General features: G+C 38.9%; 1 pseudogene; it reads right to left on the bottom strand.

Moving 5' to 3' along the window:
- The window catches only part of LOC119809249, a 151,005-nt pseudogene extending 131,091 nt beyond the window's left edge, over window positions 1-19,914 (bottom strand).
- Window positions 19,915-27,000: the final 7,086 nt, after the last annotated feature.

The raw sequence follows: 27,000 nt of genomic DNA, 5'->3' as shown, positions 1-27,000 counted from the left end.
GGCCCGCCTTCTCTTTGTTTTCCTGCACTCATCGCTGGAACTTTGGCTTTTGTAAGTTCCCTTTTCTTTCCTTTATTTTCTTTCCTTTATTAAAGCTGAATATTATATATTAAAACTAGTCTGGTTAATCATAACTGACGATCGACCATGCCCCTTCAGCCTATGTCTTTTTTCCCCTTTTTTGATACATGGTTTCTCTGTATATATGGAGACTGTCCTGGAGCTAGCTCTTGTAGACCAGCCTGACCTCAAAATCACAGAGATATGCCTGCCTCAGCTTCCCAAGTGCTTGAATTAAAAGTGTGCACCCCCCACCAGGCTAGCATCTGTGTTTTTATAGGTGAGTTTATTTAGTTTATATTAAGAAGTATTAATGACCAGTGTTTGCTATTTCCTATTATTTTAGATTTTGTTGTTGATGATATTGTTTGTGTGTCTTTCCATTTTTTTTGAGATTTGCTGCTGTGAGATTATCTATTGTCTGTGTTTTTGTGGATGTTGCCAACTTCATTGGGTTAGAGTTTTTCTTGTAGTATTTTGTATAGGGCTCTATTTATGGCCATATATTGTTTAAATCTGGTTCTGTCATGGAATATCTTATTTTCTTCATCTATGGTGATTGAAAGTTTTGCTGGGTATAGTAGTCTGGCCTGGCACCTGTGGTTTCTTAGTGTCTGCATCACACTTTAGCAGGACCTTATGACTTTTATTGTTTCTGTTGAAAAGTCAGTTGTAATTCTAATAGGTCTGCTTTTATGTTACTTGGCATCTTTCCTTTGCAGCTTTTAATAGTCTTTCTTTATTCTGTACATTTAGTTTTGTTTTTTATGTGGTGAGGGGACTTTATTTTTGGTCCACTCTATTTGATGTTTTATAAACTTCTTGTACCTTCATAGGCATATTCTTCTTTAGGTTGGGAGTTTACTTCTATGTTTTTGTTGAATAATTTTTCTTTTCCTTCTTTTTCTTCAATCCCTATTTTCTTAGGTTTGATCTTTTTATGGTGTTCCATATTTCCTAGATGTTTTGTGTTAAGCTTTTGTTATAGTTAATAATTTCTTTGACTGGTGAATCTATTTTCTCTATTGAATCGTCAATGACTGAGATTCTCTTTCACCTCTTGTATTCTGCTATTTATGCTTGTACTTGTGGCTCCTGATCATTTACCCATATTTTCCATTTTCAGAAATCCCTCAGTTATTGTTTTCTTTATTGTCTCTATTTTGATTTTCAGTTCTTGAATCATTACTTTCACCTATTTGATTTGCTTGTTTCTTCTTGGTTTTCATCAAGGGATTTGTCAATATCTTCAAATCTTTTTGTTTGTCTTTTCTTCCACTTCTTCGAGGGAATTTTCCTTTCCTTTATAAGGGTCTCAAATATTTTCCAAAGTTATTTTTTAGTTGTTTCCTTTTGTTTCATCTCTGTTGGGTATTTAAATCTTGCTGTTGTAGAGCTTTTGTTTGTGCTATGTTGTTCTTTGTGTTGTTGAGTTACCTTGTTATCTACCCATCTTTTCCTACAATTGGTGTAGTTGAGGCTGTGCCTCCAGTTACCACTCCTCTAGGTGCCAGGATATTCAAGACTCACATGATCCCTCCATGTGGTAGAGTTGGAGCCATGGTTCCTATCATGTCTGAGATTGCACAACAATTCTAGAGGCTGCTTCGTGCTACTGTAGAGGTCATTTGGGCCTTGCCTGCTCCGATGGAGGTCTCCTATGATAAATTATAGCACCAAAACAAACTGCACAATTTCCATGGCAAACAGTTTTCTGAAGTGAATGTGATTAATCTTAGTAGGAGGGTTATTGATTATAGCTCTCCTGGAAGTTTGGAAAGAAAACTGAGAAGGGACTTCTTTTATAACAAGATTTGCATACTAGTATTTTATAACATACATAGGCTACAAATACTTTCACATATCTCACATATTATTTTAGGTAGTGTGATCACCATACTAATATTAAATATTAGGCTACTTTTCATTAATTTGTATCTTTAAATTTCATTCATTAGTGATTTGTAGTTTTTTGTTTACATACCTTTTACCAGGATGGCTAACATTTTTCTTTATTATGCTCATAATAAAAAAGTATTTTCTTAATTTTTAGGGAACTATTTGTTAGTCTATAGGAAGACAATTAATGTTTTGATGTTAACTTTGAATTCCTACAACTTCGGTGTTTCTGAACTATGGATTATAGTATGCAAGGTTTATATGGTTATGGTGATACTTCAATTTATTGGGTATTGTGTTCAGTTTTCTTCTCCGTATTCTATCATTAAAAAAGAATATGGCACTTTTAGGAATGATACAGTCTTTAAAGACTGTTCATTATTAAATGAATAGCTAATTGACAGGATTAAGACCATTGAAAATCAAAAATTTCCTGAAAGAATTAATACTATTAAAAAGGATAGCATTAAATTGATATACAAAATTGAATCCATATCTAAGGGTACTAGGAAGTTATTTGAAAGAATTCATACTGTTGAATTTGACAATCAAAATATGTTGAAAACTTATGATAAGTTAGCAGATTGACTATCTCTTCAGGATGGCAATCTGCATGCTATTCAAGCAATGTCCAAGGATGAGGTGTTATCTTTAAAGGAGAAGCTTCAAACCTTGGAATCATATATGCAAAATGAGAACCAGAGGCTAGTTGCCACAATGAAATTACTAAAAGTATATACAGGCCAGAAGATTCAGGCTTTACAAAAGACAATAATAAAAAGATTTAAAATAATCAAGAAAATTATTAGAGTTTATGAACAAGGAAAGAAGGCACAACAACAGGATACAACATTATTAGTAGCTGTCAGAGATGACTTACCCAGGGTTTTAGCTTCCTACCCTATAATCTACTCTGACAAAGCATCAAGTTCTAAAGGCCCAAAAAGATCCAAAGAAGGTAGATGGATACCTATAGGAATGAATGATCTAAAAGAAATTCACAAAGCTGCTGTAACTTATGGTTTGCATTCTGCATTTGTTAAGGAGATGATAAAGTCATGGTCTTCTAACACTAAAGGAATGCCACATGACTGGATTCTGTTAGTTTCAGCAGTCCTGGATAATGGACCTCTATTAATGTTTAAAATTTATGTCAGAGAAGAGGCAAACATTTTGGAACAACAGGGAAAAGCAAAAGGTCTTGAGACTTTCCAAGATCAAATTCTTGGTGAAGGCCCTTATGCTGACCCACAGGTTCAAGCTCTTTACAATGAACAAATCTTGTCCCTATGCCACAAAGCTGTCTTAAATGCTTGGGACAGGATTTAAGAACTAAGAAAAAAAAATTGAATCATATACCAGGGTTAAACAGAGACAAAGAGACTCCTTTTCTGACTTTTTACAAAGATTAACTAAGGCTGGAGAAATAAGAGTGACATACCCAGATGCTAGATGAATACTTATTGAACCTCTGGCTTTTGAAAATGCCAAGTTAGAATTAAAAAAAAAATACTTGCGCCTTTGAAGTTTAGTTAAGCATCTATGGATGACTGGATCATACATACAATGAACATTGAGACATTTGACTATAATACTGAATCTTGGGTAGGAGAAACAACTTCCAAAGGAATGGAGAGATGCCAAAATGACAAAAGTTTTAATTGTGGTAGAATAGGACATCTGAGAAGGGATTGTAGACAGGAATTCCTATGAATAATATTTCCTTTGGGGATGGCAAGAATAAGAGGACTCAACTTTCAGTTATATGTAGAAGGTGTGGCAAAGGCCAGTATTAGACCAATGAATGCAGATCAACAAAAGACAGGCAAAGCAACCCAATACAAAAAGGAAATTCCTTGAGGGGTCTTTTGCAAAAAGTTGCCTAGGCATTATCAGTAACTCTGGAGGCCAAGTCTCACCAGGAAAATTAAAAATATCCAGAGCCTTCTATAAAAGACCATACTGTTCTAGATGATGGCATAAACATGAAGGATAAGTAAAAAATTCCAATAGGAAATAGGAAACATATTCTGGCAGACTTCTTTAAATGTTGGAAGACCAAAGCTAAGAGTGCATATAAATGACATTGTAATGTTTAGTTTGATTAAAAAAAAAGTTACAGATGTAATTATCATTACTCCAGAATCTTGGCATCCAAAATGACCTCTTCAAGATGCAGATATTCAATTTCTAGGAATTGGAACCATATCTCAAGTTAAACAAAGCATGAAATGGGTTGACTGTATTGGGCTAGAAGGGCAAAGAGGGAAGCTGAGGCCATATGTGGCTAATATTGCAATAAATTTATGGGGTCATAACGTGATACAGCAATGGAATACCCAGACTAACATTCCTGAAGTCCCAGGAACTCATAATTCTGGGAAAGATATTTTAAGGTACTAAACACAATGGTTACCAACCATTCAGGCTGTACGAGAACATAAAGCAACTAGCAAACCTTTAGAGGCACCAACAGTACTACCTTTCAATGGTTAACTGAGAAACCAATATGGGTTAAGCAGTGGTCTTTAGCTGAACATAAGTTACAGGCTTTAGAATAGCTGGTATAGGAGCAACAAAATGCTCACCATACTGAAGAATCAACCAGCCCTTGGAATTCTCCTGTATTTGTTGTAAGAAATAAATCTGGTAAATGGAGAATGGTGACAGATCTAAGAGCTGTCAATAAAGTAATTCAACCATGGGCCCTCTACAATCTGGAATTCCTCTGCCTTCTCTATTACCAAAATGATGGCCTCTTATAGTTATTGATGTGAAAGATTATTACTTAACTATAACATTACAAGAAAAGAAAAGAAAGAAATTGCCTCCACAGTGCCTACTTATAATAATTTTCTGCCTACTAGTAGATATCATTGGATTGTTCTTCTACAGGGAATGCTCAATAGCCTCACATTATGTCAATACTTTGCAAGTTAGACATTGGAAATAATACAAAAGCTATTTCCTAAGTCTATAATTTACCATTACATGGATGACATTTTGCTATCTGATTTAAACATGGATACTTTAGAAAGGAATATTTGAAGAAATAAAGTTTTGTTAAAATGAAGATTACAAATTGCTCCTTTAAAAAAACACAGAGAGGAACTTCTATAAATTACCTAGGTTATAAAATAGATTGCCTAAAATTAGAGCACAAAAGTCACAAATTAGAAGAGACCAGTTGCAGACTCTTAATTAGTTTCAAAGATTGTTAGGAGACAACTGGCTGTTGAGATAAAATCTGATCTAATAATTCATTTAAACAAAACCTTATATGGTGATAAAGACTTGAAGAGTCCCAAGAATTAACACCTGAAGTTGAAGAGGAATTGACAATTGTTGAGGAGAAATTACAGAAAGCCCATGTGGATAGGGTGAATCCAAATCTTCATTTTTTTCTAATCATATTGCCTTACAGATTGTCTTCTACAGGAATTTTAATACAGAGGGATGATATTATCTTAGAATGGATCTTTTAACTACATAAACCAAGTAAAAAATTAAAATTATGTAGAAAACATCTCTGAATTAATTATAAAAGGTAAATTAAGGCTTCATCAATTAGCAAGTATAGACCCAGCAGAGGTTATAGTGCCTTTCACTACTAATGAAATAAAAGAGTTATGGGAAGACAATGAACCCTGGCAAAGGTCTTGTGCTAATATTTTGGGAGAAATTAATTATCCCTAAAGTGAAAGACTTAACTTTATAAAGAGAACTTCTTCGGTTCTTTCCCAAATTGTATGTGATGCTCCAATAATTGGAACCTGTACCTTTTATTCTGATGCAAACAAATTAGGGAAGGCAGGATACAAATCAGAAGAATTAAGTAAGGTGGAACAAATCTCTTATAATTCTGTCCAGAAGGCAGAATTATATGCTATTCTCATGGTGCTAAGGAATTTTAAAGAACCTGTTAATATAGTTACTGATTCACAATATGCAAAAAAAGTTATTTTGCATAATGAAACCAATGAATTTTTAGCAAATGATACAGAATCAACTTCATTATTTATCCCGGTGCAAGACATAATCAAGAATAGGTTTTGTGCTATATACATAACACAATCCAATTGCATATGGGTCTTCCAGGTCCTCTAGGACAAGATAATGGAGAAATTGCTTAATTATTGATTGGAAGTGTGCTGCAGGCTTCAGAATTTCATAAAAAATCTTGCCAATAACAAAGGTTTAATGAAAAAGTTTTCTATTTCATGGAAACAAACTAAGGAGATTATAAAGAGATGCCCTCCTCGCTCTTTCTATAAACAAGCACCACTACCTACAGGGACTAACTGAAAGGGTACTCAAAGGAATGAAATCTGGCAGATGAATGTGTTGAACTTTGCAGAATTTGGAAAATTAAAATATGTACACCACATCAATGACAAGACACATGGTATCTGGAAATAGATGAGCAGGAGTGTCAAATCTTGCTAAGACTGGGTATTGCAGTTTTGAAAATTTTCCTGCCTCTGAAAATAGTCTGTCAGTTATTCTAGGTCTTAGCCAAAGTTGTTGCTTTGACATTGCAAAAGAGATTTTGGGTGATTGCCTAGGTAGCCAGTTGTATCTGTCATTTGTTGTACATTTTGGAAGCTGTTTGATTGCACTTCCTGATTACTCAAGTAATTTTATTTCCATTATTGGATCTTTGGTGGGGTTGAAGACTAGATAGTTGTAGTTACTTTCCTCTAATGACTTGGCCAAGTCATTTATTATACAAGACTTAAACTAGTTAGGATAAAATAATTAATTATTCAATATATCTGTTCTTATTGTATATAATTTTGTATTAGTCTTATAACTCTCTTATTTAAACAAAAGGGGAAGGTACTGTAAGAAGTCTTACAGCCAGTGGTTACCCATAGACTGGGGCGTGACCTCTTATACTATATAAGCTGATATAGAACATGTGTCTGTTCTCTTTTTCCAGATGCGAGATTCGGTTTCTGATCTCTGTTCAAGCAGAAGATTCTGATTTGTGAGTCTACGTCTAAATAAATAAATAATTCTGAGCTAGTGTGGGATTTCTTTTAAGTGTCCTTCTTCATCACATTGGACAGATGTTTAATCTCACAAACATTCAAAGAAGTCAAGAAATCTGTCATCAAAATGAACAAATAGTTGAATTAAAAACCAAGTATAGACCTACAGCAGATAACTCTTAAGAGATGATCACAAAGGGATGAAATACACTTAAGGAAATGCTCAACATCCTTACTCATCAGAGAAGTGCAAATCAAGACAACTCTGAGATTCCATATTATACTTGTCAGAATGGCAAAGATTAAAAACACTGAAGACAATTTATGCTGGAGAGGATGTGGAGTAAGGGAAACAGTCCTCCATTTCTGGTGGGAGTGCAAATGAGTATAGCCACTGTAAATATTAGTATGGCAATTTCTCAGGAAACTATAAAACTATCTACCCAGTATATGCCCAAAGGATATTCAATCATACCATCAGGACATGTGCTCAACTATGTTCATAGTAGCATTTTTTGTCATAGTTAGAACCTGAAAACAACCTAAATGCCCCTTGACTGAAGAACAGATAAGGAAAATATGGTACATTTCCACAGTGGAATACTTGAAATTTGCGGGTAAATTGATGGATTTGGAAAATGTCATATTGAGTGAGGTAGCTTACACCCAGGAATACAATTATAATATGTCCTCACTCGTATGTGGATTTTATACATAAAGCAAAGAAAAAACAGGCTACAATTTGCAATCCCAGAGAAACTGGACAACAAAGAGAACCCTAAGAGAGAAACACATGTGTCTAATATACAAAGGAAGTAGAAAAAGACAAGATCTCCTGAGTAAATTGGGAGCATGGGGATCATAGCAGAGGGTAGAAGGGAAGAGGAGAGGATGGGAGGAAGCTGAGAAAACCTTATAGCTCAATAAAAACAATTTATAAAAGAATAGATAGTTATAGTTTTGGTTATTATGATAAAAGATAAAGTAGAAATAAATATTACAACTGTAATTCTTACTTGATACCTGTTTTATTATATATAATTTTATTATGTTAAAACTAAAATCTTCCTTTTTAATTAGACAGAAAAGGGGAGATAATTTGGGATTTTCCTCTGTATGCTGTGAATGTGTTTTATTGCCATTGGCTAATAAAGAACCTGCTTTTGGCCAGTGGTTTAACAGAGTAAAGCCAGTTGGAAAATCTGAACTGCAATGTAGTTAGAGAGTAGGCAGAGTTGAGGAGATGCCATATAGTTGCCAAAAAAGACAGATGCCCTGGAACCTTGATGGTAAACCATGACCCTCATGGTAATACTCAGAATAATAGAAATGGGTTAACTTAAGATGTAAGTAGTAGCTAGAAATACTTTAAAGCTATTGGCTAAGCAGTGTTTTAACTAAAAACAAACCCCTTCACTTGTTCTTCCATGTATCTGGTATTTTATCTCTTACGTTTCTTATGCTAATTCCTTTTTATTTGTGAGGTTGAACACTAAATATCATCCCTGAAAAGGTACATTTATCACTATCTTTCTGAAGTACATCCTTACTATCTGTTCTGTGCCAAACTCCTTTTATTTACCTCATTAAAATAGTGCCGTTAATAATTAGTTATTTGCTTATCTTATCTTTTAAATCCCCTAGAATATTATACCCTCAAGAGAATTATGTGATGTAGTTATTTATATATCAAATAGAAACGGAGAATAAATGAGTTTTTGTTGAACAAGTAAGCCTTTGAGCCTTGGGGAAACTTGCAAGTATGTTTGAAACTACATTTTTAAAAATTGCCAGGTTGGTCACAGAGACTCAATGGGATACACTGTTATATTTTTATTTTTTATTTTTTTTTTTAGTTTTCTGCATTGACTTGCTATTTCTGGCTGACTTTAGTTTTCATAAGTCTACATGTTGGCTCTTAGAGCATGTAAGGACTACTTTGTTCTGCTATTATTTAATATGTACTATCTGAGAACACATTTTAAATTAAACTATGCATAATTGATAGATAAGCTGCTATGTATGCAAATATATGTATTCTTTGAACATAAACAAAAATACTGAGTAGAGAAAAAGCAGTGAAGTAAAACTAAAAGAAGCTATTGGTTCAGGATCAAAAATATTTATGTTGTATGCCTTGTTGTACAACTCCTAATTGTTGCATGTCTTCTTTGAGACTCAATTTTTTAAGTATTGTAAAACCATTTTTTAGAGTTTCTGTAGAAACATGTGATATGTACAGCACTTGGAATACTCCGAAAGTCTCTGTTCATAGAAGGAATTGCTTTAGAATATAAAATTTATAGTAAATTCCATAGTATATATTTTTTAAAACGTGACTGTGAAGGCACAGCAATTCTGCTATGATCCTGGTCATTAAAAAGTCAATATTTCATATTTATTCAGCAAGCACACATTGATTAATTCTAAGCATCAGGTTTTATGACTGATCCTGGAAGAAGGATATAAATGTACTCAGGTAGCTTGTGATATTGTGGGAATGATGAACTGGGATAGCAATATGTCAGGGGAATTGACAGGTACTTAAAGGAAAGGTATAGAACCATGTTTTGAAGAAAATATGTATAACCTGAAATCTAAAATATGAATAAGAATAATGAAAATAAGGAATAACTAATGTTTTTTGTGGCATTTCAGTTTTCATGATGTTCAAGTGAGAAAATCTAGAGATTCTGAGGAAAATGGGATATATTGGTGTAGGCAACTAACTACTCAGGAGATTGTAGAATGAATGAAGATAGAAAAGTAGACTGAAGCCTGGAACTGTGAAAAGCTCACTTAAATTTTATTATTAGCTTACTCAGTGTGGGGATCTTTGTGTATTTGAAAGCATGATGGTGAAATATCATTCACATGCTGAAGAAAATTTTGGTAATCTTCAGAAAAGCTGGTTTCAAAAAGTTTTCTTCTTCCTTGTTGAAGAGTAGCTAAAAGTATATTATAGAAAGCAATAAGGTAAGAATGGGACTAATAATATTGATTGGGAGGGTGATTGAAGAGTCTAAGTAGGAGATGGAAAGGTCTATGGATGGAGGGAAATTTAAGTGACTGGCTTAGTGTGAGGAATAAAGACCAGGCTTTCAACTAGTGACAGAATCCCAGCTTTAGACTTGAAGTCATTACAAGGTTAATGAAGGCTAGATACATTTTTAAAGTCTTTTGCCTTGGGTGCGTTTGTGCATAGGAGTGATAGCAGTGGGGTAAGAGTTATCCTTAACCCAATTGTTTTTTTTCTTTTTAAATATTTCATTAATACTTAAGTGTAGAAGGAGCTACGGGCTGCATCCCATCATCCGGCTCCTGCAAGGCTAGCTTTGTCCCAGAATAATTACACGGAAACTGTATTCATTTAAACACTGCTTGGCCCATTAGCTCTAGCCTCTTATTGGCTAATTTTAACATCTTGTTTTAACCCATATTTAGTAATCTGTGTAGCACCTCGAGGTGGTGGCTTACCAGGAAGGATCCTAACCTGTGTCTGTCTCAGAGAGGAGAGTCATGGCAACTGCCTGAGGCATCTGCCTTCTTCTGCTTTCTTTCTCCCACAATTCTGTTTGTCTACTCTGCCTACCTAATTTTCTGTCCTATTAAAGGGCCAAGGCAGTTTCTTTATTAACCAATGAAAGTAACACATAGACAGATGACCTTCCTCCATCACTTATGAAGGAAAATAATTCACATGCTGAAGAAAATTTTGGTAACCTTCTTCAGAAAAGCTGGTTTCAAAAAGTTTTTTTCTTCCTTGTTGACATATTTGCATATTCAATCAATCAATTGATAACTTAGGAAGCAAGCAAACAAACAAACAAAATCACAGATGCATTTCACGCAAAGCAAGAAGATGGGGAATCTGATGCAAAGATGTATCTGGTGTATTGGGAGCATGTTAGTCATTTTTTATCTTGGCAGGAGACAGATGAGCAAATGAGAATAAACCCCATGATTACATGATACAAGAGTAGACTCATAACCCATATCTGCCAGCATTGCTTTTTGATGATTGGTGTTAACACATTCATGAGAGTGGAATCCTCAGGAGTTAAATTTTCTCCACTAAACACATCTCTCACTGCTGCATTGAACAGTAAGTTTCCTACACAAGATTCTGGTAGCAAACATTCAAACCACAGAAAACACAATATACACTTAATGCTAAAAAGTCTTTAAAATAGTTATTCTTTTATTTGATATTCTAAAAGCTTACTATGACTTAAACAATCAAAAATACTTATTGTAAATATGACACTTTATGCAGGATTGCAGGAATTAGGGGACTAAGAGTTTAGAATAACATTTATTTTTTGATACTAATTATGAGAGGCTAAATGGAACACTGGTATGCTGATATCCATCTCTTTTCATAAAATGTCATACTTGGAAAGTTGAATTATGCAATTAGACACTGTCAATTAGACATTTCTATATAATTGAAAATATATTAATGTTGATATATTAATCAAATTTTGTGATAAAAAATTAAGGAATCAGATTAAATTATTAGGAAATAAAATAACTTACATATATTGAGGGGTCAGTTTTTGTCTGACACTGATCAGTAAGGGATAAGCTGATTTAAATTACATGTTAGGTAACTTTCTTGTTATCTTAGACTCCCATAATCCTACATGATACCTAAAGTCACATTTTTTTCCTACTAGGCTGTCATCATGCTTTACTTTTACTTTCCAGTTATTAGCATGTAAAGATTAAATTATTTTACTCATACTCCTGAATTCCTAGCTCCTTTTAGGATGTTTGAGATCTAACCTCATTTTCTTTTTAAAAAGTGAGTTGAAGTCCAGTTTCAGTATAAGGTGATTAATATTGCCTTCATTATGTTTCTGCTGCTGTGATAACAATGACCATGCAAAAGCAATTTTATGAGGAAGACATTGTTTTTTTCTCACAGTTTCTACTCTTGGATTGGTAAGTCACATAGCAGAGGTTTGAGCACCTGGTTATACTGGCCTTACAATGAAGAAACAGAGGCAGGTGAATGCACACTACTGTTCAGTTCCCATTCTCAATGGACACAATCCAGGATCCCCAGCCATAGAATGGCCCCACCACTGTGGGAAGGTCTTTCTACATCAATAAATGAACATAATTCTTTTTTTTAATTTCCACCTCCTCCCCTTCTCCCATTCCCCCCTCCCTCCATTCCCCATCCCCCTCTCTTTCCAGTCCAAAGAGCAGTCAGGGTTCCCTGCCCTGTGGGAAGTCCAAGGTCCTCCTCCCTAGATCCAGGTCCAGGAAGGTAAACATCCAAACAGACTAGACTCCCACAAAGCCAGTACATGCAGTAGAATCAAAGACCAGTACCATTGTCCGTGTCTTCTCAGTCAGCCTCCACTGTCAGCCACATTCAGAGAGACTGGTTTGATCACACGCTCCATCAGTCCCATTTCAACTGGCCTTGGTGATCTCCCATTAGATCTGTCCCACCGTCTCAGTGGGTGAATGCACCCCTCATGGTCCTGACTTCCATGCTCATGTTCTCCCTCCTTCTGCTCCTTGTCAGGACCTTGGGACCTCAGTCCAGTGCTCCAATGTAGGTCTCTGTCTCTATCTCCATCCATCACCAGATGAAGGTTCTATGGTGATATGCAAGATAATCATCGGTGTGGCTATAGGACAGGGCCAGTTCAGGCACCCTTTCCTCTGCTGCCCAAGGAACAAGCTGGGGACATCTCCTTGAACATCTGGGAACCCCTCTAGAGTCAAGTCTCTTGACTACCCTAAAATGGCTCCCTTAATTAAGATATCTACTTCCCTGCTTCCATATCCACCATTCCTCCATCCCAAAAATCCCAATCCCCCAAGATCTCCCCATCCTCCCCTTCTCCTTTCTTTCTCCCCCTCTCCCTTTGCCCCCATCCTTCCCCCACCCCCAAGTTCCCATTTTTTTTCCTAGCAGTCTTGTCTACTTCCAATATCCAGGAGGATAGCTATATGTTTTTGGGAGGGTGCACCTTCTTATTTAGCTTCTCTAGGATCATGAATTGTAAGCTCAATGTCCTTTATTTATGGCTAGAATCCACTAATGATTATGAACATACCATATTCATCTTTTTGGGTTTGGGTGACCTCACTCAGGGTAGTGTTTTCTATTTCTATCCATTTGTGTGCAAAATTCAAGATGTCATTGTTTTTTACCGCTGAGTAGTACTCTAATATGTATATATTCCACAGTTTCTTTATCCATTCATCCATTAGGGACAGTATGTTGCTTCTAGGTTCTAGCTATTACAAATAATTCTGCTATGAACATAGTTGAACAAATGTTTTTGTAGTATGACTGGGCATCTCTTGGGTAAATTCCCAAGAGTGGAATTACTGGGTCCTGGGGTAAGTTGATCCTGAATTTCCTGAGACACCATCACACTGATTTCCAAAGTGGTTGCACAAGTTTGCATTCCCACCAACAATGGATGGGTGTTCCCTTTACTCCACAACCTCTCCAGCAAAGGCTATCATTGGTGTTTTTGATTTTAGCCATTCTGACAGGTGTAAGATGGTATCTAAGAGTTGTTTTGATTTGCATTTCCCTGATCGCTAAGGAGGTTGAGCATGACTTTAAGTGTCTTTTGGCCATTTGAACTTCTGTTGAGAATTCTCTGTTCAGTTCAGTGCCCCATTTTTAATTGGGTTAACTAGCATTTTAAAGTCTAGTTTCTTGAGTTCTTTATATATTTTGGAGATCAGACCTTTGTCTGATGTGGGGTTGGTGAAGATCTTCTCCCAATCAGTAGCCTGCCTTTTTGTCTTAAAGACACTGTCCTTTGCTTTACAGAAACTTCTCAGTTTTAGGAGGTCCCATTTATTCAATGTTGCCCTTATTGTTTGTGCTACTGGGGTTATATGTAGGAAATGTTCTCCTGTGCTCATGTGTTGTAGACTACTTCCCCCTTTCTCTTCTATCAGGTTCAGTGTGTTCAGATTAATATTGAGATCTTTAATCCATTTGGACTTGAGTTTTGTGCATGGTGATAGATATGGATCTACTTTCATTCTTCTACAGGTTGACATCCAGTTATGCCATCACCATTCGTTGAAGATGTTTTCTTTCTTTCAATGTATGCTTTTAGCTTCTTTGTCAAAAATCAGGTGTTCATAGGTTTTTGGGTTAATATCTGGGTCTTCTATTTGATTACATTCATTGACTTCTCTGTTTTTATGCCAATATCAAGGTGTTTCATTACTGTAGCTCTATAATATAGTTTGAAGTCAGGGATGGTAATGCCTCCAGAAGTTCCTTTATTGTATAGGATTATTTTGGCTATCCTGGGTTTTTTTCCATTTAAAGTTGATTATTGTTCTCTCTAGGTCTGTGAAGTATTTTGTTGGTATTTTAATGGTGATTGTGTTGAATTTATAGATTGCCTTTAGTAGAATTGCCATTTTTACTATGTTGATCCTACCCATCCAAGAGCATGAGAGTTCCTTCCATTTTCAGTTGTCCTCTTCGATTTCTTTCTTCAATGCCTTAAAGTTCATATCAAATAGATCTTTCACTTCCTTGGTTAGCATTACCCCAAGATACTTTATGCTTTTTGTGGCTATCAGAAAAGGTGAAGTTTCTCTGATTTCCCTCTCTGCTTCTCTATCCTTTGTGTATAGAAGGGCTACTGATTTTTTTGAGTTAATCTTGTAACCTGCCACATCACTCAAGGTACTTATAAGCTGTAGGAGCTCTTCTTTTGTAGAGTTTTTGGAGTCACTAATGTACACTGTCATATCATCTGCAAATAATGAAAGTTTGACTTCTTCCTTTCCAATTCGAATCCCCTTGATTCTCTTATGTTGTCCTTTTGCTATTGCTAGAACTTCAAGAACTATGTTGGAAAGATATGGTGAAAGTGGACAGCTTTGTCTTGTTCCTGATTTTAGTGGAATGGCTTTGAGTTTCTCTCCATTTATTTTGATATTAGTTGTTAGCTTGCTATATATTGCTTTTTATTATATTTAGGTATGATCCTTGTATCCCTAACCTCATCAAAACCTTTATCATAAAGGGGTGTTGAATGTTGTCAAATGCTTTTTCAGCATCTAATGAAATGATCATGTGGTTTTTTCTTTCAGTTTATTTATATGATGGATTACATTGATAAATTTTTGTATGTTGAACCAGCCCTGCATCTCTGGGATGAAGCCTACTTGATCGTAATGGATAATTTTTTTAAATGTGTTCTTGGATTCTGTTTGTCAGAATTTTATTGAGAATTTTTTCATTGATGTTCATGAATGAGATTGGTCTGTAATTCTCTTTGTTGGTTGGGTCTTTGTGTGGTTTTGGAATCAGGGTGACTGTAGCTTCATAAAAAGAGTTTGGCAATGATTTTTCTGATTCTATTATGTGAAACACATTAAGTGCCACATCCACAGCTGTCCTGCCTGTGTGACAAAATGCCTCTCAGGTGGTGGCTGTTTCAAAATGAGGGGCTTGTGCTTCCCAGAGCTTGACCCCCAGCAGCTCCCTGGCAGTCTGCTTGAGTTGTGGTGCCTGATTGGCCTCATTGACCTCGTTCACTTTGTTCCTGGTGATGGTTCTTTGTGTTGGCTCTGCTATTTTCTTTCTCTGTCCTATATTTCTCTTGCAAAAAAACTTAATCTGTTCAAGGAACCAGGAAACATTCCCAACGGCTCCTTGAATATGGAGGAACTGATGCATCAGTCCCCTCCCTTGATTCAGGCCATTAATGTTATGATTAAGACTCCAGTTCACTCTCTGTGGGAATTTATGGCTACCCTAGAACAGAATGAGCTCATGATAGTAGAAGATGGGTAAATTATGAAGGAAAACATATGGAGTGACATGAGTTACCATCAATGGACAGGCTAGCCAGAATGAGAAACCCCTGGTGCATTTTAGATAGGAATGAAAGGCAGGCTATTCTTGACAATATGAAGCCAGCCATTCAATATTGGAGCAAGCCCTGGGGGTGGAATCCTGAAGAATGGTGTTTGGGTTACCATGAGAACAGATATGATTTAGGGCCATGAGAAAGCTAGCAGTTGGTTAATGGTGTGAGATGAATTTCAAAGAAAAGCTCTGCCCACCTGGCCCTAACCACAAGACATGCTGAAAACAATCAACTGACTGCAATCATTTTTTATATGTAAGCTTTTGTGTCTGCCAACTTCCTTCTGTAATCTCATAAAAATGATGCTTGAATTTTAGTAAATTTGCAGCAGATTCAAAATTCATTAGAGTTGTGTTTGTCTGTCATTCGCCGAATCCCGGGTTCTCCTTAACCTTCACCCCTGTGCTTCCTCCGTCTTCGATCTCTAAGAGAGTCAATCCGCGGCAATTAAGGAGTATAGGTATCAGCTCTTCTTGGAATTTCTGGTAAAACTCTGCATTAAAATCATCAGGACCTGGGCTTTTTTTGTTTGGGAGGTTTTTTTTTTTTTTATGACAGCTTCTATTTCCTCATGACTTGTAGGTCTATTTAAACTGTTCACCTGGTCTTGATTTAATCTTGGTAAATGGTACTTTTCTAAAAACAAGTCCATTTCTTTTACATTTTCCTACTTAGTGGCATATAAGCTTTTGTAGTAAGACCTAATGATTCTCTAAATTTCCTCCGTGTCTGTTGTTATGTTCCTCTTTTCATTTATGAGCTTGTTAATTTTCATGTTCTCTCTCTGCCTTTTGATTAGTTTGGATAAAGGTTTGTCAATCTTGTTGACTTTCTCAAAGAACCATCTCTTTGTTTCATTGATTCTTTGGATTGTTTACTATATTTCTATTTTGTTGATTTCAGCCCTCAGTTTGATTATTTCCAGTCTTCTACTCCTCCTGGGTGAGTCTGCTTCTTTTTTTCTAGAGCTTTCAGCTGTGCTGTTAAGTCTCCAATGTGAGCTTTCTCCATTTTTTAATGTGGGCACTTAGAGCTATAAACTTTCCTCTTAGCACTGCTTTCATAGTATCCCACAGGTTTGGGTATGTTGTGTCTTTATTTTCATTAAATTCAAGGAAGACTTAAATTTCTTTATTTATTTCTTCCCTGACCCAGGGGTGGTTCCGTAGTTGACTGTTCAATTTCCAAGAGTTTGTAGGCTTTCTGGGGGTAGAATTATTGTTAAATTCTAACTTTATTCCATGGTGAGCCAATAAGACACAGGTGGTTACTAATATTTTTTTGTATCTGTGGAAATTTGCTCTGTTACCAAGTATGTGGTCAATTTTTGTGAAGGTTCCATGAGCTGCAGAGAAGAAGGTACATTCTTTCCTATTTTGGTGAAATGTTCTATAGATGTCTGTTAAGTCCATTTGGTTAATTACCTCCATTAATTCTCTTATTTCTCTGTTAGGTTTCTGTCTGATTGACCTTTCCATTGGTGAGAGAGGAGTGTTGAAGTCTCCTACTATTAGTGTGTGTGGTTTGATGTCTGCCTTGAGTTCTAGTCATGTTTCTTTTACATTAGTGGGTGCTTTTATATTAGGGGCATAGATATTCAGGATTGAGACTTCATCCTGATGAATTGTTCTTGTTATAAGTATAAAGTGTCCATCTCCATCTCTTCTGATTGATTTTAGTTTGAAGTTTATTTTGTTAGAAATTATTGTAGCCACACCCGCTTGTTTCTTAGGTCCATTTGATTGAAAAACCTTATCCCAATCGTTTATTCTGAGTAGATGTCTGTCTTTGTGGTTGAGGTGTGTTTCTTGTAAACAGCAGAATGTTGGATCCTGTTTTTGTATCCAATCTCTTAGCCTGTGCCTTTTTATATGTGAATTGAGTCTATAGATATTAAGTGATATTAATGACCAGTGGTTGTTAACTCCAGTTATTTTTTTCTTTTATGGTGTTAGAGTTTGTGTGTTTCCCTTCTTTGAGCTGTGCTGGTGAAGGGTTGTAGATATCTCAGTTATTGTGGGCATTTTTGAATTCTTTGGTGGTTGTGATTTTCCTTCTAATACTTTCTGTAAGGCTGGAATCTGGCTACGTATTGTTTAAATTTGTTTTTATCCTGGAATATTTTGTTTTCTCCATTGATGGTAAACAAAAACTTGACTGGGTATAGCAGTCTGGGCTTGCATCCATGGCCTCTTAGTGTATGCAGCACATCTATCCAAGACCTTCTGACTTTCATGGTTTCCATAGAGAAGTCAGGAGGAAGTCTGATAGGTTTACCTTTATATGTTACTTGACCTTTTTCCTTTGCAGCTCTTAATATTCTTTCTTTATTTTGTATGTTTTGTGTTTTGATTATTATATGGAGAGGGGATGGGTTTTTTTTGATACAGTCTATTTGTTGTTCTGTATGCTTCTTGAACCTTCATAGGAATATCATTCTTTAGGTTGGTAAAGTTTTCTTCTATAATTTTTTGAATATATTTTCTTGGCTTTTGAGCTGTAATTCTTCTCCTTCTTCTACCCCTGTTATTATTAGGTTTGGCCTTTTTATTATGTCCTAGATTTCCTGGATGTTTTGTGATGAGAATTTTTTGGATATGCTGTTTTCTTTGATCAGTGCATTTATTTGCTCTATAGTGTCTTCAGCATCTGAGATTCTTTCTTCTATATTTTATATTCTGTTGGTTATGCTTGTCTCTGTAGTCTCTGTTCATTTACCTAGATTTTCCATATCCAGCCGGCCCTCAGTTTGTGTTTTCTTCATTGCCTCCATTTCTGTTTTCAAGTCTTGAACTGTTTCCATTTTCAGTTTGATTGTTTTTTCTTAATTTCCTAGGGTATCTTTTAGGGATTTATTCATTTTTCAAACTTTTTGTTATTCTTCTCATCCATTTCTTTAAAGGACTTTTTCACATCCTGTTTAAGGGACTCTATCACTTTCATAATGTCTATTTTTTCTACCTCTGGATTAGGGTGTTCTGTCGCGACCGCCTGGACCAGCAAGGAAAACACGACACAGACTCTTCTTTCTGCACTTTATTCGGGAACCTTGAACAATCTTCTGAACTCCGGGAAAAGCCAGCCCACAGCTAAAATAGCCTCTGAGTAGCCAGCCCCAATAAGCTACGTGGGAAATGCGGATAGGTCCAGGTTCACGAAAGCAAGCCACATTCTCAACCTAAACCATATATGGGAAAATATATGACTGAGAGCATATACTCAACCTAAGCCACATATGGGGATATTATGTGACTGAGAGCACATTTTCAAACTAGGCCGTATATGGGGATAGAATGTGACTGAGAGCACTCACCCACAAGGGGCGTGGAGGGCGGAAACCAGAGCCAACTTCAAAGCGCAGCACAGCATAGCTCTCTACAGTTCCCCCTTTTTAACACCACAGGTAAGAGTAGAGGCCTGCTCTCTGTGAACCAAGAGCTTTGCACTGATCTTCCCTGAGTGTCTTCCATGCAGGGAGTTCCAGGCCAGCTCGATGCCATTTTCCAGAGGTGGGGTCTTGGGCATCAACCCACATGCAGCAGGCGTGCCCTTCTCAAGGTTGGTGGACAACCGTTTTTGAGTGCAGTGTCTTGCCTCGCACCCTGAATACGTCAAATTAATGTTTCATAGTAGCTATCCATGCATGGGGAGATTGGCCAGCCTCTATGGCTGCAAAGGCTTGTATAATCACGGCTGCATCGCGACGCTGAGAATCTCTAATCCGACAGATGCACCACAGACAAGCTAGGGAGACAATTACCATGAGACCAGTCAATGCTCCTAAACCCGCCCACTCCTTCAGATGGTTCATCGCCGTGGAAATCCAGGACGAAAGTCCTTCAGCCATTCTGGTGTCCACTCGGGTAGAATTCCTGGTAACAATGGCCATCCTTAGTTGTTCGATCATAGCATCAAATTCTCCAGTCCAATTACCTAAAAGATAACTGAACAGCCTGCTTGAACTGAATATATGACAGTGACTCCGTCTGAGATCTTGACGGTCTGGTGTTGCGAGGACTTAGGGCTGCCAGGCTCCCATGGGTGAGAGGTACTCCAGGTAAACTGGCTAACACCATGAGCCCCTCCGCCAATCATGATCATGGGTTCTAAATTCAAACAGCTACCATTAATTCCACACAGCAGCCAATTATCAAAAGGATTAGACACATAACTTTGAAAATGATTTTGATCACTGAAATTAAACCCTGCGAAGCTTTTATTAAAACCCATGCTAATCCCTGGGGAAAAGGAAAAGCGCTGCGCTTCATCAACCCAAGTTACTGTGTGGGACTGACAACCAGTCCAAGGCCAGAATTTTCCCCAATGCTCCCCAGCAATAGGGAGCCCACTTCGGTTGGCGTGGAGGGATACCATCGCCCATTTTAGCAGGCCACCATCCCGATATCCAGGTGGCATTTGCCGAGTGACAAGGGCCACCAGAATCCGGGGGCAAATCAAACCAGCCAGCTGTTGGGTTATACAAGGGAATGCAGGAAGATACTTCAGAAATATTATAGACTATATAAAAACATAAGGTCCCTTCTAAGTTGAAAGATCTATTTTCTCATATGGGGGCTAAATCCGTTTCTAATGGCAAATAAGGAACATCAAGGCTTTTATTGCTGCTAAACAGACGGGGAAACAGCTTAGTATCGTGGCAAATTGGCATCGGCCATGGAAACACTGAAAGAATTCCCTATCTCAGCTCCATCCGTCCGTTTGGAATCACCAGTAAGATGAGCCATAGTACAGTCAGCGCCAGTCTCCTGATCCTCATGGTCTTGGACTCGCCTGATCAATCGTTCAGGGATCCACACGGGGTCCTGTCGGTCCTGGGGAAAAACACAAACGGAACCTCAATGCCCATGCCAGCATTGATCAGGCCCGTGCCAGAGCCCTGTCAGAATATCTTTCCATTTTACCATCCCTTGTACATGACTATGGGGGTTTTGATGTCTATCAGCTGCAGAGCGACCGTGAGCATCCAAATTTAAAAAAAAAAATTAATGGTAAATAAGGCAAGGGAAAGTCTCTCCCTCGGGGTATGGCCATGGCCTATTCCCCCTTTTTGTTTTTGCAGGCACTCTTTGAGTGTACGATGAGCGCGTTCCACAATGCCTTGACCTTGAGGGTTATAGGGTAGGCCATGAATAAGCTGTACCTCCATTTGGCGGCAAAAGGAGGAAAAACTTTGACCTGTGTAAGCAGGTCCATTATCAGTCTTTAATTGGGAAGGTTTGCCCCAAGCTGCCCATGCTTCTAGGTAATCACATTACGTGCCTTTTCTCCTGTGAGAGTCGTGGCATGTATCACGCCCGAGCAGGTGTCAACTAAAACATGCACATATTTAAGATTGCCAAATTCAGAAATATGTGTCACATCCATCAGCCAGATATTAAGAGGCAGAAGACCTCGGGGATTTACCCTGGTGCTAGGCGAATGGAAATGAATTACACATTGAGGGCAATCTAAAACCACTTGTCGAGCATCTGCTCAAGAAAGGCAGAATTTTTGTTGCAATGCTTTTGCGTTAACATGAAAAGTTTTGTGAAAAACCCTTGCCTTCTCCACGGCAGATCTCAGGAATATACATTCCTTCCTAGTCCATAGGTCAACTATATTGTTCCCCTCACATAGTGGACCTGGTAGACCTGTATGAGCTCTAATATGTTGAACATAAAAACAATTTTTTCTTTGCCAAATTAGATTCTGTAACTGTTGAAATAGAAGGCAGACTGAACTGGAGCTTTTAATAGGACCAGCTACTTCTAAAATCTTAAGGGGATTTACCACATAAGCAGAATCTGATATCAAATTAAAGGCAAAAGGGCAAGCCTTAAAAACCTCTATTACAATTTTTAACTCTATAATGTGAGGGGAACCAGGTTGAAATTGATGCATTACAGGTTCCTGTTTATTTATCATATATACCCCACAGCCTGTCTTAGATCCATCTGTAAACACATTTGGGGCCATGGGAATAGGCTGTAAAGATGTCATCTTAGGCAATATCACAGGATGCTCCCTAAAAAATCCTAACAATGAATGTTTAGGGTAATGATTATCTATATCACCATCGAAACTACATCATAATATAGCCCAATCATATATTGTGGCACACAAAATCTTAACTTGATGACTGGAATAAGGCACTATAATAGTTACGGGGGCAACCCCAAAATATTGTAAGCACTGCAGAATTCCGGTCAAGGCTAAAATCGCTACAGCAGTAGGATAATGTTCAAGAGATTTTGCTGGAGATATCTTAGGATAAATCCAAAGCAATGGCCCATTCTGCCACAAGAGTCCTGTGAGTTGGCAATATGAGGGAAGAATGCATAAGGCAACATCTTTATCCTCTTGTATCCTTTGTAAGAAGGCGTCTTGTAATTTATTCTCTAACCTTTTCAATGCTTCTTGTGCCTCAGTAGTCAATTGTCTTGGGGAGTCCAAAGCGGAATCTCCATTTAAAACATTATACAATGGTTTTAACTCATAATTCAGTAATTTTAGATAACATCTAATCCAATTTATGTCCCCTAACAGCTTTTGAAAATCATTTAGTGTCTTTAAACCATCTTTTCTCAATTCTATCTTTTGAGGGATAATCTGTTTCTCACAAATTCTTGCTCCTAAATAATTAACAATTTTATCCTTTTGCACCTTTTCAGGGGCTATATAAAGCCCTCTCCTTTTAAGAAATTTAACTGTCTCCACATAGGCCTGATTCAGCATTTGTTCACTCTTAGCAGCCAGCAATATATCGTCCATATAATGAACGCATCTTAGAGTAGGAAATTTTTCTCATAGGGGTGCAATAGCCTTCCCTAGATATAGCTGACACATAGTAGGGCTATTGGACATATCTTGTGGTAAAACAACCCACTCATATCTTTTGTCTGGTTCCTCATGATTACGAGATGGAACTGTAAAGGCAAATCTCTCGCTATCCTTATAAAACAAGAGAATGGAGAAAAAACAATCTTTTATATCTATCACAATAATAGGCCAGGAAGCAGGCAAAGAGGATAGCAGTGGCAACCCGTGGTGCACCGGTCCCATGATCTGCATTTGATTGTTAATAGCTCGCAGATCATGCAATAGGCACCACTTTCCTGATTTTTTCTTAATTACGAAAATAGGCATATTCCAGGGGGATATGAATGGTTTAATATGGCCCAGGGTTAATTGTTCTGTGATCAAATCATTGGCAGCCATGAGCTTCTCAGAGGAAAGAGGCCACTGAGGAACCCACACTGGCTCCTCTGTTTTCCAAATAATGGGAATTCCTTCCCCAGTGGCCCCTAGGAAAAACCCAGCCCTTGTCTAAAGGGCGTTGCTGTACTTATATAAGATCCTTTTGTCCCTGCAATGTCTTTCCTAATCCAAAGCTTGGATGATAGTCCATCCTTGTCATCATCCATTGTGAGGCTGGGGAATATTCATTACTAAGCTTAAATCCCATGTCTTTCAGCAGATCCCTCCCCCACAGGGAAATAGCAAGTTCTAATACATAAGGCTGAATACTGCCTGAATGGCCTTCATCATCATTCCACTGCAAGTGCCTAGAACTCATGTCCGGGGCCTTAGCATAGCCCAGGCCTTGCAGGGTCTGCAAGGAGGCTTCAATAGGCCACCCTGATGGCCAATCCTTCTTTGCTATAATACTTTTGTCAGCGCCCGTATCCAACAGGCCAAGTATACACTTCCCATCTATCTTGAGTGACAAGACTGGGCGATGGTCTAAATCAAGGGACAGGAAGGTTAAATCCACACCTGAGGAGCCAAAACCTTTGTCTCCCCTTTCCTTAGGGCAGGCTTCAAACCGTCCATGAAGACTGGGAAGGAGAATAAGCTGAGCAATCCGATCTCCAGGGGAAATTGCAGAAATGCCTCTGGGTGACTCTACCATAATTTTGACTACTCTGGTATAATCTGGATCTATAATTCCAGCATGAACTCTTAGTCCCCTCAGTGTTTTGCAGGACCTTCCTATTAGCAGTCCTACTGATCCTGGGTCGAGAGGCCCCCTAAAGTCTGAATCCACCAGCTGGACCCCCATTTGGGGGTTTAATACGAGTCTGGTGGTGGTGTGGAGGTCCAGTCCTGCTGAGCCCATCGTCCCTCTCCGTGGTCCTTCGGATGTCGGAGAGAAGGCCACACCCTCTGGCTCTTATCTTTGTTCTGACTCTCGACTGCCCCAAATATTTGCGGGCCCTGGGGGCAGGGGCCCTGCTGCCCGTTTTTTGAACTGGAGTCTTTAGCCGATTGAGATAAGGGCTGACCATTTATGTCCTTCACAGACCGACATTCATTTGCCCAGTGCTTCCCCTTTTTACATCTGGGACAAATGTCTGGTTGAGCTAGCTGTTGGCCAGGTGGCCCCTGGGGGACACCTCCACTCTCTGGACATTGCTGGTTTAAATGTCCTACCTTGCCACATTTAAAGCAGGCACCAGAAATTGTTCTTTTCCCTTGTGTTAGCTGAACTACCACCGCTGCTAGGCCTGCATTAGTGATCGGCCCTGCTAGTTCCCTACAAACCTTCATCCATGCCTTAAGGCCTCGGCTTTTGTAAGAAGTTATAGCATTTTTGCATTCTTTTGTACATTGTTCATATACTAGTTGCTTTATCAGCGGCATGGCCTGATCTTTATCCCCAAAAAGTCTGCCTGCAGCCTCAACCATGCAAGCGACAAAATCAGAGAATGGTTCAGTAGGGCCTTGTATGATCTTGGTAAGATTGCCATTCACTTCTCCTTTGTTGGGCAAAGCCTTCCAGGCTTTAATGCCAATTCTATTGACTTGTTCAAAAACTTGAACCGGGTATCTAGTCTGCTGATTGGCAAAGCGACCCTGACCAAGTAGCATATCTCTGTCCCAAGCGGCATTCCCTGTTGCTCAATTGGCAGAGGCCTCCTCGTTTGCAAACTCTATTAAAAAGGCTCTCCAGTCGAAATATTGTCCTGGGCTCAGACAAGCATGGGCACGCCCACTCCAGTCACTGGGCGTCATGCGATATCGATTCAGGGCTTCTACTTGTGCCACCGTGAAGGAAGCATTAGTCCCATAGGTTCTCACCGACTCAGCCAAGGATTTAATAATTTTAAAGTCTAAAGGTTCTTCCTACCTGTTCCCTTGTGGGTCTTGAAACACTGGACATGCTAGCCACAGCTCAGTTCTCACTGTTCTCCAGACACCCGGACAAAAGGTGTGTCCAGAGTCACCCTGACCTCTTTCCATATAAGGAGGAGGGGCAGAAGGGATCATGGGGCAGAGCTGCGGGGCCCTTGGCCCCTTTTCCTTTTTTCTCTCCCTTTTTCTTAATTTTACCTTTTCCATTTTTTTCTATGAGCACCTGTAGCTCCTCATCTGACTCAGCCGATTCTGGACTTCCCTCCTGTGACTCTTCCAAATCAGAAAGGTCTGGGTATAACTTTCCCCTCTTTTGATAGCTCTTCTCGCTGCCTGCCCTCTCTGACTTTTCTGATCTCTCTTCTTGCAGCATCTCTAACACTGCCTGTCCATTTTTCACCACTTCACTGCAGCGCTGATCCTCAAGGCAGCTCCTTACGAGCTTCCAAATTGGTCTGACACCGGTTTTAAGCATTCCCTGTTCAAATGCAAAATCTAAAACCTTTCCTAACTTTTCCCACGACACAATCGACAAGCTCCCTGAAACTGGGAACCATGGTGCAATGGTATCGTACTCCTCTAAAGATCTTTCTAAGGTACTCCTTTTAATCTTTAAATTCTTAGAACGAAGCAGCTCATTAAGAGCCAAAAAATTGGGTACAACTGAGAAGCTCCCATATTTTACTCTGTTTCCCCTCCTACTTTCGGCTTGTGAACTCACGAAACCGCTCTTCGCTCTCTCTTTATCTACAGAGTAGAGCAACTACACCGCTCTAGTCGCGGATTCCGGAGCCGCCTTATCTGGGAACTCACCTGCTCTTGTCGTGCTTGCTCTTTCTTTATTTACAGAACAGAGCAATTCCCCCCCCCCCCCTTGTCGCGGATTCCCACCTTACCTGGGAACTCACCAGTGCACTGCCCCAGCTGTAGAAAGTTCTGAGTCTTTGATAAAAGAAGTGGCTCCCCATACGGGCCACCACTTGTCGCACCGCCTGGACCAGCAAGGAAGACACGATACAGACTCTTCTTTCTGCACTTTATTCGGGAACCTTGAACAATCTTCTGAACCCCGGGAAAAGTCAGCCCACAGCTCAAATAGCCTCTGAGTAGCCAGCCCCAGCAAGCCACATGGGAAATGCGGATAGGTCCAGGTTCGCGAAAGCAAGCCACATTCTCAACCTAAACCATATATTGGAAAATATATGACTGAGAGCATTTACTCAACCTAAGCCATATATGGGGATAGTACGTGATTGAGAGCACATTCTCAAACTAGGCCATATATGGAGATAGTATGTGACTGAGAGCACTCACCCACGAGAGGGGTGGAAGGCAGAAACCAGCGCAGCACAGCACAGCTCTCTACAGTGTTCAAGTCTTCCTGTTCTATGTTTGCTGGGTTCTGGTGTTATCATGTTGTTTTTCAGACTGTTGGAGGAATTCTTACATTGGCCCCTGCCCATCTCTTCCTTCAAATGCTCTCTGATGGGTCTTCTGGTACAAGATCAGGGTCCCTTGCTGCCGAGGGACCTCACAGACAAAAGGAGTAGCTTGCTGCTTGCAGGCTTAGTGAAACAAAGGAACTCCCACCCGGTTGCACCTACCACCCCATCTCAGCTCCAAAATAGGCCGAGCTGGGGGATGTTCTGGCCCCAAAGAAGGGAAGGGGTACCTTGGAGCAAGCTAGGATGGGATAGGAAAAGAGAGGTAGTAGTGGGGAAAGAAGCCCCTGTAGAATGACCAGAAAGTTTCAGGGGTTGAGGAGTGTCTGTGCTCCCTTTCTGGGGCTTCTGCCGGGAAGTCAGGAACACACTCACCTCTCCGATGGATCTTCTGGTACAGTATCAGGGCCCCTTGCTGGCCAGAGACCTCACAGGCAAAAGGCCTAGCTTGATGCTTGCAGGCTTAGTGAAACAAAGGAACTCCCACCTCGTCACAGCCCCAAAGCAGGCTAAGCTGGGGGATCTTATGACTCCAAGGAAGAGAAGAGGTGCCTGGGATCAAGCTAGGATGGGATAGGAGGTAGC

The sequence above is a fragment of the Arvicola amphibius genome, chromosome 3 (genome assembly GCF_903992535.2).
Source record: "Arvicola amphibius chromosome 3, mArvAmp1.2, whole genome shotgun sequence".
Lineage (NCBI taxonomy): Eukaryota > Metazoa > Chordata > Mammalia > Rodentia > Cricetidae > Arvicola > Arvicola amphibius.
This window is presented reverse-complemented; position numbering and strand designations above follow the sequence as displayed.